We start from the raw sequence: 15,462 nt of genomic DNA on the forward strand, positions 1-15,462 counted from the left end.
ACATGTAACACCACTCCTCCATGAGTTGCATTGGTTACCAATGTGCTTCTGGGTGCAATTCAAGATGCTGGTTGTCACCTTTAAAGCCCTTCATGTCTAAGGACTGGGCTACTTGAGGGACCATCTCTCCCCAGTTATTTCTACCTGTCCAATCCAGTCAGGCAGGATAGGCATGCTTTTGGTCCTGTTAGCCAAAAAATGCCAGTAGATGCACCTTTTCTGCTGTAGTGCTCACCTTGTGGAACATTCTCCCTCTGGGGATCAGGATGGCCCTGACCCTACTGGTCTTTCATAAGGCCCTAAAGACCTTGTTCTGTGCCTGGACTTGGGCCCCGAGTGTGTGCAGGGACCCGCTTCTTGGTTGTGTTAGTGATTTGGGTTTGTTGTTTCTTGGCTGCTTTGTATTTTAATTTTTGTAATGTTTTTAATTGTTTTTATTTTATTTTAATTCTGTTCATCACCCAGAGTCACTTTTGAGAAAGGCAGCCATATAAATTGGATAAATAAATAAATAAGACCATTCAGCTTCACATCAGTACCTGGGAAAATCCTAGAAAAGATAATCAAGCAGTGGGTTTGCAAGCACGTAGAATCAGATAGGGTGTTTACCAGAAGCTAGCATGGATTTGTCAAAAACAGGCCATGCCACACAAATCTTATTGCTTTCTTTTATGAGGTGATTAGATTAATGGGCCAAAGGAATGGTGTGGATGAAAGATACTTAGACTTCAGTAAGGCATTTGATAAAGTAGACCATAGTTTCCTTCTTGAGAAACCAGAAAAATGTGGGCTGGGTGGTCCCACTACCAGATAGATTCACAGTTGGCTGAACAGCCATAGCCAACATGTGCTCATTAATGGGTCTATGTATGCCAGTATGCAGTGAAGGACCTCAGGGTTCTGCCTGGGCCCAGTGCCCTTCAACATCTTCATAAATTACTTAGATGAGGGAATAGAAGGCATGCTCATAAATTGGTGGAAGACACAAAGCTGGGGTGGTGGTGGTGGTGGAGGAGGAGACTGCTAATATCCCTGAAGGCTCAAGATTCAAAAGGATCTTGATAAACTTGAACATTGGACCCTGTCCAACAAAATGTTGTTAGGTTTTGAGAAATGTAGGGTTCTGCACTTAGGAAGGAAAAACTAGATGCTAGCTGTCTTCCAATATATGAAAGGAGGTCATAGGGAAGAGGGAGTAGGTTTATTCTCACTAGCATCTAAGAGCAAGACATGAACCAGTAGGTGGAAACCTTACTGTGAGAGATCCAGACTTGAACTAAGGAGAAATTTCCTAGATGTGAGAGCTATTAAGCAGCTGAACAGCTGCCTCTTGAAATTATAGGTGCTCCATCACTTGAGGTTTTATGCAAGAAAAGACTGGACAGCCTTTTGTCCAGAATGGTATGAGGATTCCTGCAGTGAGCAGAGGGTTGGACTAGAAGACCCCTAAGACCTTCCAACCCCATGATTCTAATTATAATGTAGATGAAAGTCTGAGAACCAAAAGAGTAATAGACTGTATGCCAGCACTGTAAATGATACAGTTAATATAGTCAATGGTTTATGCACATTTTAATCATAAAATACTTTCTCTTATCTGCACCAGATGGCTTTTCTTGCAACCTTTTCATGGCCAGCAAAATTATGATTTCTACTCTTCTCACCCATAAGTTTTCTCAAAAGGAGTTCTTAAAAACCATGAAAGCAAGTTTGATGACAAAATGAGGTAAAGAAATTTCAAGTTGGTATGTACACTGTCCCTCTTGTTTTTATTTTTTTCAAGCCCTGGTTTCCTATTACCAGAGAAGTAATGTGGCGGTGCTTTGGACCTTGTGGAGATTTGATATCTGAATGAGTATGTCAGGGGCTCCGTATCACCAAATGCATGAACTGGTGTCCTGGAAAGTTTCTGCTTTTCAGCAAGGCGTATCTTACTAGTTTATCGAATCAAATATTTTATACATTGAAGCTTTTGAATCTGATCTCTCAGAATCCCAAGGTCAGCTGCAGGCCATCTTGGAAGCCCTTAAAAGGGTCTTACCATGAGGAAGACTTTACTTAAAAGCAGGTCATTATTCAGAAGTTTTTTTTCTCAGTGAACTCTCTTTGCCTGCCCATTAGTTGAGCATGTACTGGCTCTTCTCTACACTTCCTAGAGTTATGTGGTAGATCTGCTGACAAGTTAGTATGAGAGGGAAGCCCTCTGCATTCTTAGGTGAAGGTTTTAGAGGATCTTCCTTAAGTGGGTAGGAGTAGCAAGAGAAACATCGGGTTTCCAGGAATAATGGTTTTCATCCAGACGGTCTATATCTTCCCTGAGTATGGATCCTCCAGGTGCAAGGGGATGGGGAATATCATTTTCCAGCTATACTCAACAATTGTTACCTGGTAAAATATCAAAAGCAGAGGGAGATTTAAACTATCCTTTATTTTTTCTCTAGCATTAACCATTAAAGAAACAATTCTTTAATTGCATCTTACTAGATTACTGAGTATGGAGAACTCTGGGAAGAAGTTCATTAACTCCTAGTCTCTTACATTCTCTGTTGTTGCCTCCAGTGATGCCACTCGAACATCCAAAGATCAGTGAATCAAATTCAAGTTTCATTTGAACAAGAAGTTATTAGACCTCTGGGATGATTTTAATGGAAATCATAAGTATCTGAAGCTAAGTTTTTAAAATGTGAATGACCAATGCAAATGGACCTATGATGTTTTAATGAAACAATGGATCAAGAAGGCAAGAATGATGAGGCTGTTGATGGGTAATACATGCCTGGTAGTTTTCCATGAAGAAAACTGGAGCACAATAGCTGCCATTTGCAATGGAATGAGTGATAAAGTCCACAGCCTATTTCAACCACCTGATAACTATTTGGTTTATAGATTAGTCATATGGATTTGCAGCAGAATCATATGAGATTTGGGATGAGAAAGAAGACAAAAGAAAGCTACAAAGAAGAACTGCTATCTGGTAGCCAGCTCTTTATTCTCCAAGGCATGTTTATATTGCAGCCTTGCTGGGGATGAAGGAGCAATAGCCCAGCGAAATAGAGCAGAAGTAGGTGCCATTTAACATTTCAGTTCAGAGCAGGCAAGACACTGCTAGTTGGAAGGAGGGCAGATCCAGGATTTTCAGGAAACTGAAAAGTCTGATTTTGGGTATATTTTAATACAAATTGCCTCCATCTGCTACAGCCATTAACTGAATGAACCTCTTCTGTAAAAAGTAAATTGATATATGCCTTTGGCAGAATACCCTATTATGCATATCCTTGCCACCCCAGTTGAAGAGGTGGCAGTCCCTTATCTTACCAAGGGTCAGGGCTGGGATAGCTTGGATTCAGATGGGTCCTCAGCTAACGACCAGTGGAATTTGATTAACAATGGCAATGGAGAGTGCTGGGATTGCCATCACTAAGCAACGGAGTCACGTGACATCATGCTTTATGATCACATTGCTTAGTGATAGAAATTTGGGTCCTATAAATCAAGGACCATCTGTATTTTCTGTCAGAACCATCTGGTTCTCATTTGGTTCCAGATTAGCCCATGAGAACTAACTAAAGAGAATTAATCATGAGAACCCCACCTCCATCCCCCCAGTCAGGCAGGAAGTGCACAACTTGGGGCACTTACTACTTACTACTTACAAGTAGAGGCTATGGCTTTGCCACGTTTTGGCTGCTACATCAGCTGTGGCCATGCCTGAAACAGGAGGCTCTAGCAACAGCTATACATATTATTATTATTGCTTAAGAGAGAACAAAATGCCAGATCTGAGAAACTTCACTTTATTACCTATAACTAAAGCCTATAACTTGTATTATATAGATTATGGAATTCAAATGTAACCACTAAAGTTTCCAAGTAAGTGGAATACCAGATTTGTTCTGAGTGGAATCTACTCATTCAGTGTGCACTTCCCAATTAGGGGTGTTGAGAATTCCAGCCTAGATGAGATTCAGAAAGGGACAGCAACAAAACACCTGTTTTTGGTCCATGCTCCATCCTAAGGAACATCTTATCCTGTAGATTCAGATGCCACCTTCCTTGGTGGATTTTGGAAAAATAGTCAAAACAGAATTGTTCCAGACTGCTTTTAGTAGTTGAGGTCACCAAGCTACATGCCAAGCAGTGATTATTGTTATTAATTATATAAGTTGTAGATTTTAGGTTCTTATGTTTATATATGTTTCTATTGCTTGATGTTACATAAACTGCCAGTACTCCATATGTAGTACTGATATAAAATTGTATAATAAATAAATAAATTGCAGATGTTTCAGTAGAGATGTCATATGATCCCTGTACCTTGAGCAGTTAGCAATTAAATTGGCATCAATTATAGCCAGTACAGGATATAACCAAGATGTGGATAAGTGTTTGCCAATTCTGTTGGACCCCGGAATGATCACAACCCATTTTAAAGCTCCAGATGACCCCCACAGCAATTTCATGTAGACTTTGAATTGTATGGAGGAAGATGAAGACCAGTAGTTAATGGTTTAGGTGTTTTTTAGCACTATCTCCTGGAAATGGCCTGACAGAAAAAAATCAAAATCCTAAAAATCCCCAAAATCTGATTCCACTGAAGAGTCCACAAAGAGATCCAGAAGAATTAGCAATTCTTTTGTGAAGTTTCCACTTTAAGTATACCTATTAAGAAACAAGACAAAAACCAGCCAATTTAGCAGGCTTAACAATGTGGCTCCCAACACTGGATAGCTCCTGAAGTAACAATGAGTAGTAATTGTTCCATTCCTTGGAAGACAATTTTTATCAATAACAATTTGTTGTATTGTATAACAAAGGAAGTTAGAGGCACCTTGCAAAGGCTTACCAAAAATATGGGCATTTGGATCTTACTGCAGAAGTGGGCACCAATATGTGTCTGCCAATTTCCATGTGTCACCTGACTTAATTTTTGAAATATTGTTAGTTTTAAAAATTGGGAAACTGTAAAGCAAAGCAAAGCAAAGCAACAACTTCTAACGACATATTGTTATCAGAATGCCTGTGGATCCCACCTAGACCTTACTTAGCCAGATCAGTTTGCCTTTTGATAAATAGCTGTTTTATGACTTGCTAGTGTCTAATTTTTGAGAGCACCTCCGTAAGTTTTTAAAACTCCTGGTCCCCCCAAAATTGCCTAATTCTGCTTTGCATTATCCAGCTTTGGTAGAAGGGCAATCATGGGACACAAAGCTGGCCTATCCATGCCATTTTGCCATTTCATTTAAACACCTTTTAGTTAATCATGGTTTTCAAGGAACCACCAGCATTTCATTTTATTAAACAAACCCAATACAAGATGTTTCTGTATCAGAACCAAATTCTTTTAATGGCCTTAGTCTTGGCTGGTTCATATACTTACCTCAACTCCCAGATCCTGCCTGTATTTTACATAGAGCAGAGAGGTTTGGAAATGTTATAGGTATCATCTTAATTAACCAGCATTCAGGGGTGTTTGTGAGGTGTGTTAAAAAAGAGCCAGGATGGTGACCACGACAGTGAGGTCAAAGCTTTTGCCTGGTTTTTATGTGAGACACACATAACTCCTGCCAGGGTTAATTATTTTAACATGAAAACAAAGTTTAGCTTATCTTCAAAATGCATTTCTTATACCAAAAACCAGAGAAGAAGAAGAATATTATATCAGATTGGAAACATTGTTGTCTTGCATTAGTTTGTGAATGATGTAATGCAACATTATAGGACACACTTTTTTTTTTTTCCTTATTGGAATGCAGAGACACAAGATAAATATTTAAGATTCCAACTGACATCTTCCTAATCAGATCTGGCTTCTGTAAAGCCTGAAGGACTTATTTTATCAGCCTTATAGAAAGACTAGGAAACCAAGCTTGAATTCTACAAGCATGGATACACATTTTTGAGTGTTGATGAAAATCTCCCCAGGCTAATTGGAGTGTCTCTGAAAAAGCAGAACAATCTGTAGTTTAGCATGGATTCTAAATCAATGTGCATAAATATGCTTAGATCCTGCATGGAGCCACCCTCAATATTCAGGTATATGGATAAATAAGCAAAAAGGGCAGCAAATGTGCCTTTTTCTTGAAAGAGTTTCAAAAAATGTAAGAGTCCAGTGCTAAAGAAGAGGCTATGGATGTTAGTTTAGCAGATCAGATGCCAGCTTTTGCTTTTTAATTCTATTGCTATTACATCCTTTTTTGATTTCAGGATTTTAAACAGTTGTTACTGTTTACTGATCTTTTCGGCATGAACTCATTAGCTTACCATTGTTCTGGGGTGTTCATTTTATCATTGGTTAATAACTATCTTCCCAAATCTGAAATGTTAAATGCTCTGTGGAACCTTTGCTTAAGGCGTATGCTACAGATCATTGAATAGTTTAATTAAGACTCACTGTTGGATGAGGTGTGAACTCTGTTATTGAGTTGAAGTAGGGAAAAAACTTCATCAATATAAGGATATTATAGTAAGATAAGAAGCCAGATCTACAGAGCCCAAAGTTGTTGCTTTGCAGAGTTAAACTCTGCCACTGTTTTATCAGTGTAGGAGGAAAAAAATAGAAATTAATGCATTCTGAAAGCCCTGTACCATTCAAGACTTAATTAGATTATAATTTCTAAATGCATGAACAATTGTGTTTCCTAACTCAGCTAGAGCCAAAGGGCAGAATCCTACTTTCAAATTGTTGTATCCAAGCAACATTCTCTTTATCAAAAATATGCTCAGATTTTTGAAACCGTTTTCACTGTGGATGGTTACTAACCATCTACATTGCCTAAGTTGTATGAGTAAATGTGAATGCCATGTGGGAGGAGTCCATATGCTTGTACTCCTTCACTGTATTTTCCTGGTTTCTGGAATAGAAATGCTGGGCTAGAAGAAGGGGAATTATGAAATGATTTTCACTCACAGAGTCTGGATTATTTCTTGTTTTCCAGGTTGGAATTAGGCAGACTTCACTGGTATCTATTCTACCAAAGTAACACTAGATCTTTTTATACTTATTGTATGAGCTTCTTTCCAGATGTACATCATGCTATAGGATAGAAAGAATAGTGGAAGACCAGAAGGGGAAGAGATTCTGTGGTGATCATCACAAGGCCTGGTTAAGGTGAAATGGCTCATAGGATTCCACAAATCAGCCCAGAAGCTTTTACTGACTATGAAGTTATTGGCGTGTGCTGCAAAGGCCACTAATGGTTGCTCTTTGCTCTGGTAGCGAAAGAGTTATGACATCTGAAGCTGTTTTCTTCCTTAATAAGGAAGCATCAAGTACATACGAGGTACATGACCAGAAAGCAAAGATGACCATAGAAATTTAGATAGGACAACAGCATTTTACCAGCCACTGGTTTTTTTCCAATCTAGCTTGGTGTCATTATCAACATTCCTGTGCATCTAGCCATCTCAGCTAGAATTTATGAAATATATGAGTGTTTACAATTTGAAAATAATTTTGCACAGGCCTACAATTAGCCTCTGGCTTACAATACTAAACTTGGGTTCCTCTGCCATCTTCACTGGATGCTATTGGCCTTCTTATCCACAAGACTCTTGAACATCAAAGGTGTTACCCTTTTGAAGCTCAGGTTACTAGTTACTCTTTCTTCCTGGTTGTGCTTTCCATTCACTGTAGGAGTGCTGCTGTTGGGAGTGGGATAGTTGTCCAAGCCTCTTTTGGGCACTGCCTAGTGTAAGTTGTATACCTTGCAGCTTCTCTCCATTTCCTCCCATGCCCTCATCAGCATCTTTCGCCTTCCTGGGAAAGCTTGTCAAGAGGAAGCAGTGTTAAGGAGCTAAAGTAGGGCAGCATTTGCTTTGTTGTAGACCCCAGGTAGCAAGAAGCATAATTAATTAGGTCAATAGGGACCTGTTCTGGGCACTGGAAAACACTGATTTAAGGAGCAACAGTGAGTGAGTAGAGAGAATTTGGAAAGAGTAAAGTTTTTGAAATATTTTGGGATATATTCATTTCAGCATTCACTAAAACTTTGTGAAGAATCTGAAATGTAAATTTTTGGGATAGGCAGAATTCCAGCTCTGACAGACTGAGATAACTTCTGGTTGGAAATCATAGCTGGAGTTTTGGGTTTTTCTCAATGGAACAAAAGTCCTCCATACACACACACACAGAAAAAAACAACAACAAGCAAGCAAATCCAAACTGGGGAGCAATAATATTGCAAATCTTCATTTATGCCCAACCTGTCTGTTGGGGAAAGTATGCAAATATAACCAGAATGTTGTGTATTGCCAGCCCATTATTCAAGGAAAATAATAGATTTCCCCATTTGGAGATTCAAAGTGCAAAGACATACAGTATCTACAGGTAGTCCTCCTTTAACGACCACAATTGGGACTGGTAACTTGGTTGTTAAGTGAAGTGGTCATTGAGTGAAACCACGACTTGCTTACGATCTTCCTTCAGCTTTGCTTTGCTTTACAGACCTGCAAAGATCATAAATGCAAGGAGTGGGTGCAAAGTTACTTTTTCATCATTGTTGTAGCTGTGAATGGTCACTAAATGAAGCATTCAGTAAACAAGGACTACCTTAATTCATACACATAGGAAGTATACATTTTGCCTCTCATTGCTTGAAAATACTGTTTTTTATAAAAAGTAAGGCTGGAGATTTAAATGTGCTCAACTTGCTCCCCAGGAGCTTGTTCATCATATTTGGTGGGATGCATTTAACAACTTGTAGGACTTCAATCCATGCCAGTTTCATTTCCTTTCTTAAAAAAGACATAGATAGGCCATGAAGATCCTAAACAATATTCAGAAAGTATGTTCCATGGGGTTCAGTTACTATCCTAGTAAATAACCTTAGGATTGCAGACAAATAATATCATTTATAACTAAGTCAGCAAAAACCAATTTCTGACACTTGACTAAGTAAGTTCAATACTTTGTGAGTGCAAAATCTTCTTTTCTTAAAATAAAATTTGCACCAATTAGAATTTCATTAAAACAATTACACATTAACAATTAATGCTATATTTGCTAAACTGCTATGCTAATGAGAACTGCTATTTTTTTTTTTTAAAAAGCTGAATGAAATTAATTTAGACCATTTAGGCTTTCACATCATAAAGAGCACAATATATATGAAGAAACAAAAAGAAAAACCCGAGCTTTCATGGTAGGCAGAATTATTAATTCATTTTAAATTAATGTGGTACTAAGCATTTAAAATGTCTTCATATCATCATTCTATTTGTTCATGGAAGAGTAAGAATGCCTTAGAACTGATGGAATAATTTTTGAGTTACCACCAGTACATCTGGATTCAAATAGCAATTCCACAGAGCTATTTAATAAATAACAGAGCCTAAGTAAATAAAAATGTTTGCATAAACAAACTTTACCTGAAAATATCATTTATATGTAGTTGCTGGCAGTTTGCTGCAAATGATCTCTACTTTCCTGTTCTTACAGGTAGCCATTCTGTGACTGCTAAGGATGAAATAAGTAAAGTCCTCTGGGGCATTAGAAGAACAGCTATGTAGGGGAAATTGGAAATCAAAGTTTTATAAATATTCATGGATAGCCACTGAAGTGATATATGACAAAATCTACCATCCAGGGAAAGATGTCATCAGAAAACAAATGACCAAAAGTAATTTACATATTTAGACTGCAATCCTACCAAATCAGAAGGCCATTTCACCCTTCTAGTTCTTCCTTCTTAGCAGGTGTTTGACTACAGAATTAGACTGCAGAATCCTCAGCCATTCACTCACGGGGCAGGCAGCATCTCTGGACCTGCCAGGTATAGATTTTGTCTCCCACATACTGATTTCTGAACTGAAAGAAATGGAATAAACTGGAAGGGGGTGTGAATGTATGAAAATTGGTCTTGATTGGACAGATAAAGGTAAAGGTAAGGGATGAGAAACCAGCCAAATTTCACAGTGTTTATATTCCTATCTCTGGCTGTCAACAAAAAAGACGGGGGAAAAAAAAAGAGGTGTGAATGGGTAGGGCAAGACAAGTTAAGTGCTCCCAACTGGCCAGTAGTTCAGAGGGCTGCTACACAGAGAACACTTGAACGATCAGGCCATGCATAGAATTTGTGGAGCGTGCCTTAATCTGTTTCTGAGAGATGGCACTCAAACATCATTTGCTAATGATAGCCATCTGGTACCCAGCAGCTGGTCGTACTTGCTGGACTTCCTAGTGGTACAATTAGATTTCCAGAGTTGGAGGACTTTGCTGTCTGCCCTGTGAATCACTCCTGCCTTCTTTTCCCTGCAAATAATTTGTTCTAACTTTTTGTTTCACAATTGTTTTTGAAGATTGTTGAAAAGAGAGGAGGAGATGTGAAAGATTAAAAAAAAAAAAAGGAAAGCAACCTTACATTTCTGGTTTTGGAGATATGTTACTTATCCCACTATAGTATCAGAGGATCCTGCTTGACAGGGGGATCTGTGTGTCTATGTGTTCATGTCAAACTCTGCAAGATGATGAGTGCAGTGTTGCAATTAAAGCCCTACCCCTTTACGTACATACAAAAGGGGTGGGGCTTTGATTGTGATGCCATGCCTGCCATCTTGCAGATCTTGATGCTCCAAGCCCCACCCCAATGCCCAGTTGTTTAGGTGGACACTACCATCTCCCCAGATACTCCAATTCTAATTATAATATTATGGGGCATTAACAGATCTTGGAACATTGCACTGCAATGCAGAACAATCCTGCCTCCTTGAGAGCATAAAATTAGTGCATTATGAGAAAAACCTGTGCCTTGCCATCTGCAGAAACAAGGAATATCCTCCTAGGAAGACTCTACCACTTGGTTTTAAGGCTGTGCAGCAGAGTCATTAGCTAAGATAAATGGAACTATCCAGTTGTGAAACTCTCAAAATAACATTATCCTCGTCCACCTCCAAAGACAGCTTTGAATTTGGGAAAATAGTAGTGAGGAAAAAAGATTCAAACTAAGAGAATCTTCTGTCTTTCCTTTTCCAGCTGCATCCATTTTTTAAAGGGCTGCATTGTGCACAAGTCTGTTCTATGTCTAGTCTACATACCAAGCAGAGGGCAAGGATTTGTTCCAAGTAGGGTTACCAGATATCTGAACAGGGAAAGGAGGACATGGACAACTGGAAAGGAGGCCAAGTGGGAGGAGGAGAAGGGGGACACACTCACCATTTAACTTTCTTGGCATCCGTATCAAAAATTACAGTGAAAAACTGCAAAAAAAAAAAAAATGTACTTTGGTCTACATGTACATGAAGTTACTTTTTCTAGCATCAGAAAGACTGGTTTTTCAATCACAATATTTTTCCGACACATCTTAATTTTCAAGAACATATGCTAGTGATAATATACAATTGATGACACGCTTTTCAAATTTCACCATAGAAATGTATGACAAGTCATGTGATCTACAAGCTACAGTGATCATAGATTTGAAGGGACTGGAGTGAAGCTGTTTGCTGGAATCAGAAAATAAAGAATATAAATCTAGGCTGTCAAGTGTGTTGATGAATGAGGGAGAGAAAGAAGCAGACAATTTGCAAGGTCACAATACAGGAAAGTTTGAATGGCTATTGTGAAATAGGATTAAAACAAAAACAAAAACCAAGACACTCAAAAAGTTGGACAATATTTGATTTTAAGGCTATGCCTACTGGACGGAGGGCATGAGGACAAAAAGAAGGACATGTCTTCCTTCTGGTGGACATCTGGTAACTCTAGATTTAAGGTTTCTATTTTCTGTAGCAGAAGACAACATGGGACAATACAACCCTGTAAACCACCTGAAATCCTTTATTTTGGTCCTTGGAACCTCCATCAGTCACAATTACTGAAATTTTAAGACAGTACACTTGAAAAACTATATTGTAAGCCTAAAACAGATTTACTGTCATTAAAAAAAAAAAAGTCTCCTTGTCATCAGAGGTGATGCCACCAGAAAATCCTAGTCTCACCAGGCAGCTGTGTGGTCCCATTCATTTTGGATTGCTATCTTTCCTGCTGTGGTCTCCACTCTTGCAAACCTGTGAAGTGAAGACTACGGCCACCAGAAAGTTACCCAGTTCTGCTCAGACCTTGCTGTCATAATGCACCCATCCTTTGGATGGTGGTAGTTAATGCAAGCTTGCCGGATAGATTGCAGGAGGCCAGCATAGAGCATTATGCTTCTCTCAAACATTTCCTGACCCACTAATTAGAAAAATAAATATTGGATATCCTAATCCTGTATCTTCCATGTTGTTGTAACTCATAATTACTCCAGGAAATCCCTTTGATTTCAAGGGAAGTTAATTGGAGCTATATTTGGCAGGATTACACTCAGATCTCTGAATAAATGGCAAGATCAGAAGCTGCAATGCCATAATATCACAGTACATTTGATAAACAGATGTGAAGTACATAAATGGAAGAATGATTATTATAAACATTAGATTAGAGATTATTATGCTTATAGTAACTTGTCAGTACTTCTGGAAGTCAATTAAAAAAAAAAAACCAGGAACTACTTGCTGGATTTTCAGGGCAGCTTTTTTGCCTGCTCTTCTCTTCCTTCCTATGCTTGTGGGATCTTCGCAGTAATTGTAAGTTATAGCAGACATTTGGTTATTGCCAGCAGAGCTTCTTCTTGCCTTCTAAAATAATAGCATTACCAATACCCCCCTGTGTACTTGTCCACACATAGTCAAGAAGGAAGATAATATAGCTACTGCCTAATCAGATTTGACAACAGCATGTGCCACCCAGAACTTGCTGTGTGAGCAGACGCACCAGGAGCCTTGACTAGAAGATTGCATGTCACGTTCATGGCAAATCAAAGAATCATTCTACTGCAAAAGAATGTCACCAACTCTGCTGTGGAAATGCAAAGGCTGTTTGAACTGACTGGCCTTGGTAGAATGCAAGTAGTTTATCCCCAAATTGGCCTTTAAGTGTTTTGGTGCCCTGCCTTCCTAGCAGTTCAACCAAGGAGGGCAGGATGTTGGCATCCAGTTTTGCCACTGATGCAATGTGACAGTGGGTTTACAATTAAGTGGAGTGGCCTAGCCAAATCTTCTTCCCCAGATAAAATAGAAGTGGAAGAAAGTAAAACAAAAGGAGGGAGGAAGAACAAAGTTTATTCTCTTTGGTGAGTTGAGATATTTTGAGAACGTATCCCTTTTCCCAAAGTAAAAGAAGATGTTTGCGTTATAATGTCACAGTTCACGTTACATCTTGGAGAGTTGCCCACCCTCCTTCCCTTACTTCCTAGCTCTTGCATGCACAAGAGCTGGAGGATGCCCTTGAGGAGTAAGTGCTGCGGGTGGATCTTCCAGTTTTACTTTTTTCAAAAAGCTGTCTTTCTGATTTCCTGCCCTAGTTTTGAAAGGAACATTCCACATTTTACAGGGTGGAAGAATTTGTGACTGACTTTCATACTTTTTTGCAAGGATCATGGTGCTTAGAAGCACTCAACACTCTTAACTGAAGCCAGCGAAACCAAGAAAACATGAATTTTGCTTGGACCCCTTCTGCTGTAAAAGTACAGCGGTTCTCTCCGTATATTGCCAGTTTTCTGTGTTCCTCTTACTCTTCTACTGTTTTGCTAGTACAGTTCTCTAATTTTTAAATTTTCTGTTTATTCAACAGTGTAGTGGTAAGAAAAGCAACTTCATTCATCTCTTCAACATGGTCAGCCACAGGACCTATATCACCTTTGTCTTGATGCATATAAAAAACAAGTGACTCTTCAATCACACCATTGTGACTGCCATCTTGACTTTTTTGACCACACCCTGCAGGCAGTCCTGGCCAGCTACCAGCATCGTCATTATTTCCAAAAATGCCAATGGCCTGATATAGGTTGCAGAAGCTTTCTTAGTAGACAAAATTGGTTGGTAATAGCAACCAGGTGCTTTTTTAGACACAATTTCACACTCACAATTTCATGTGGAAGCTTGTTCCACTGGCTTGTAAAGGGCAGAAGTTCTTTCTGGCATCTAACCTACTTCCTTGTGGTTTTAACCCACTGTTCTGGTTCTGCTCTCTAGAGCAATAAAGAATAAATTCACTTCCACTTCTATGTGACAATTCTTCAGAAACCTGAATACTGTAGTGCTGTCGTTCCCCACTCAGTTATCTCTTCTGTAGGTTCAGCATAAACTGATTCTTTAACTATTCCTTATAAGGCTTTGTTTCCAGCCCTCCAAACTCATCCAGCACTGATCTTTTTGAATGGCAGTGCGCAGTATTCCAGGTGGGGCCACACCAAGGCAGAGTGGAGTAGAGTAGAATAGTTACTTCCTGGGATCTAGACTTTATGTTCCTGTATATAACCCCAAAATAGTATTTGTGTGACCTGAAAATTTGATAAATGCTCCCTCAATTCCCTCTTCCAAGTCACTGATAGAACAGCCTAGGGCCCAGGTCAGCTCAACGGGTCAAAAGCGCAGAAGTGCTTAGAGACAGTGGTGGGGAACAACATCACCAGTTTGCCTTCTGGTAAGTCAGTGTTGGAGAGATCCACTTTGGTGTAGTGGTTAAGGTACCAGGCTGGAGACTGGGGGTTCTAGTCCTGCCTTAAGCACGAAGCCAGCTGGGTGACCTTCAGCCAGTCACTCTCTCTCAGCCCTAGAAAGAAGGAAATAGCAAACCACTTCTGAAATCTTGCCAAGAAAACTTCAGGGACTTGTCCAGGAATTCACCAGTAGTCAATGCTGACTGGAAGGCACATACACAAATGAATGTTGGAGGGCTGACCATGCCCGTGGACAACCCTTTTGGGAACAGACCTGTCCACCTCATGGCTGTCATTATGCAATTGTACCCACAATATGTTCTCAATATTCTAGATATGTTCATCAGCTAAAAAGTTGATTACTCTTCATATATATCACAAATATATTCTAGGGCTGCGGAAACATTCAAAGGATGGTTTGATTCAAAGAAGACCCCTTTAAAGTGATCATTCAGACCAGTTTCAGGCATGAAACAAATCAGGTGTTTTATATGCACAATAATCATAGCACATGTACTTCTCATACTTTTTTGCAACATAGCAATACACAGAAATGCATTTGCAAGGTTAGGCTAGCATTTGTATTTATAGCATATTTTAGTTTGCTCCATTATTTTTTCTCTTCAATTTATTCAGACTTTTAATGCTATCTGTTACTTGGGCTCTGTAAATCCTCTTATAAAATGATAGAGTTTTGTTCAGTGACTGTAATAAATGTGTTTTATCTTTTATTTGTTTGCAGAAGAGGCTTACCTTGCCTATATATTATGCCAACAAGCCTGCCAGCAAATTAAAGCACGTGGCTGGAAGACTTTGGGCTCTGATTTTTAGCAAATGCTTTCTCAGTGGTTAAAAGGCCCAAATTCACTATAGATGTCACACAGGAAATTGATCCAGGGTGTAAATGATTTTGATTTCTAGTGCTATTCAGGAAAGACTGGCTATATTTATTCAGTTCTGAGAGGTAGAAAAAAGGCAGGAGGGCAAT

Source organism: Python bivittatus, unplaced genomic scaffold (genome assembly GCF_059951505.1).
Source record: "Python bivittatus isolate LINGU-HERP-01145 unplaced genomic scaffold, Pbiv_v1 ctg000060_np1212, whole genome shotgun sequence".
NCBI lineage: Eukaryota > Metazoa > Chordata > Lepidosauria > Squamata > Pythonidae > Python > Python bivittatus.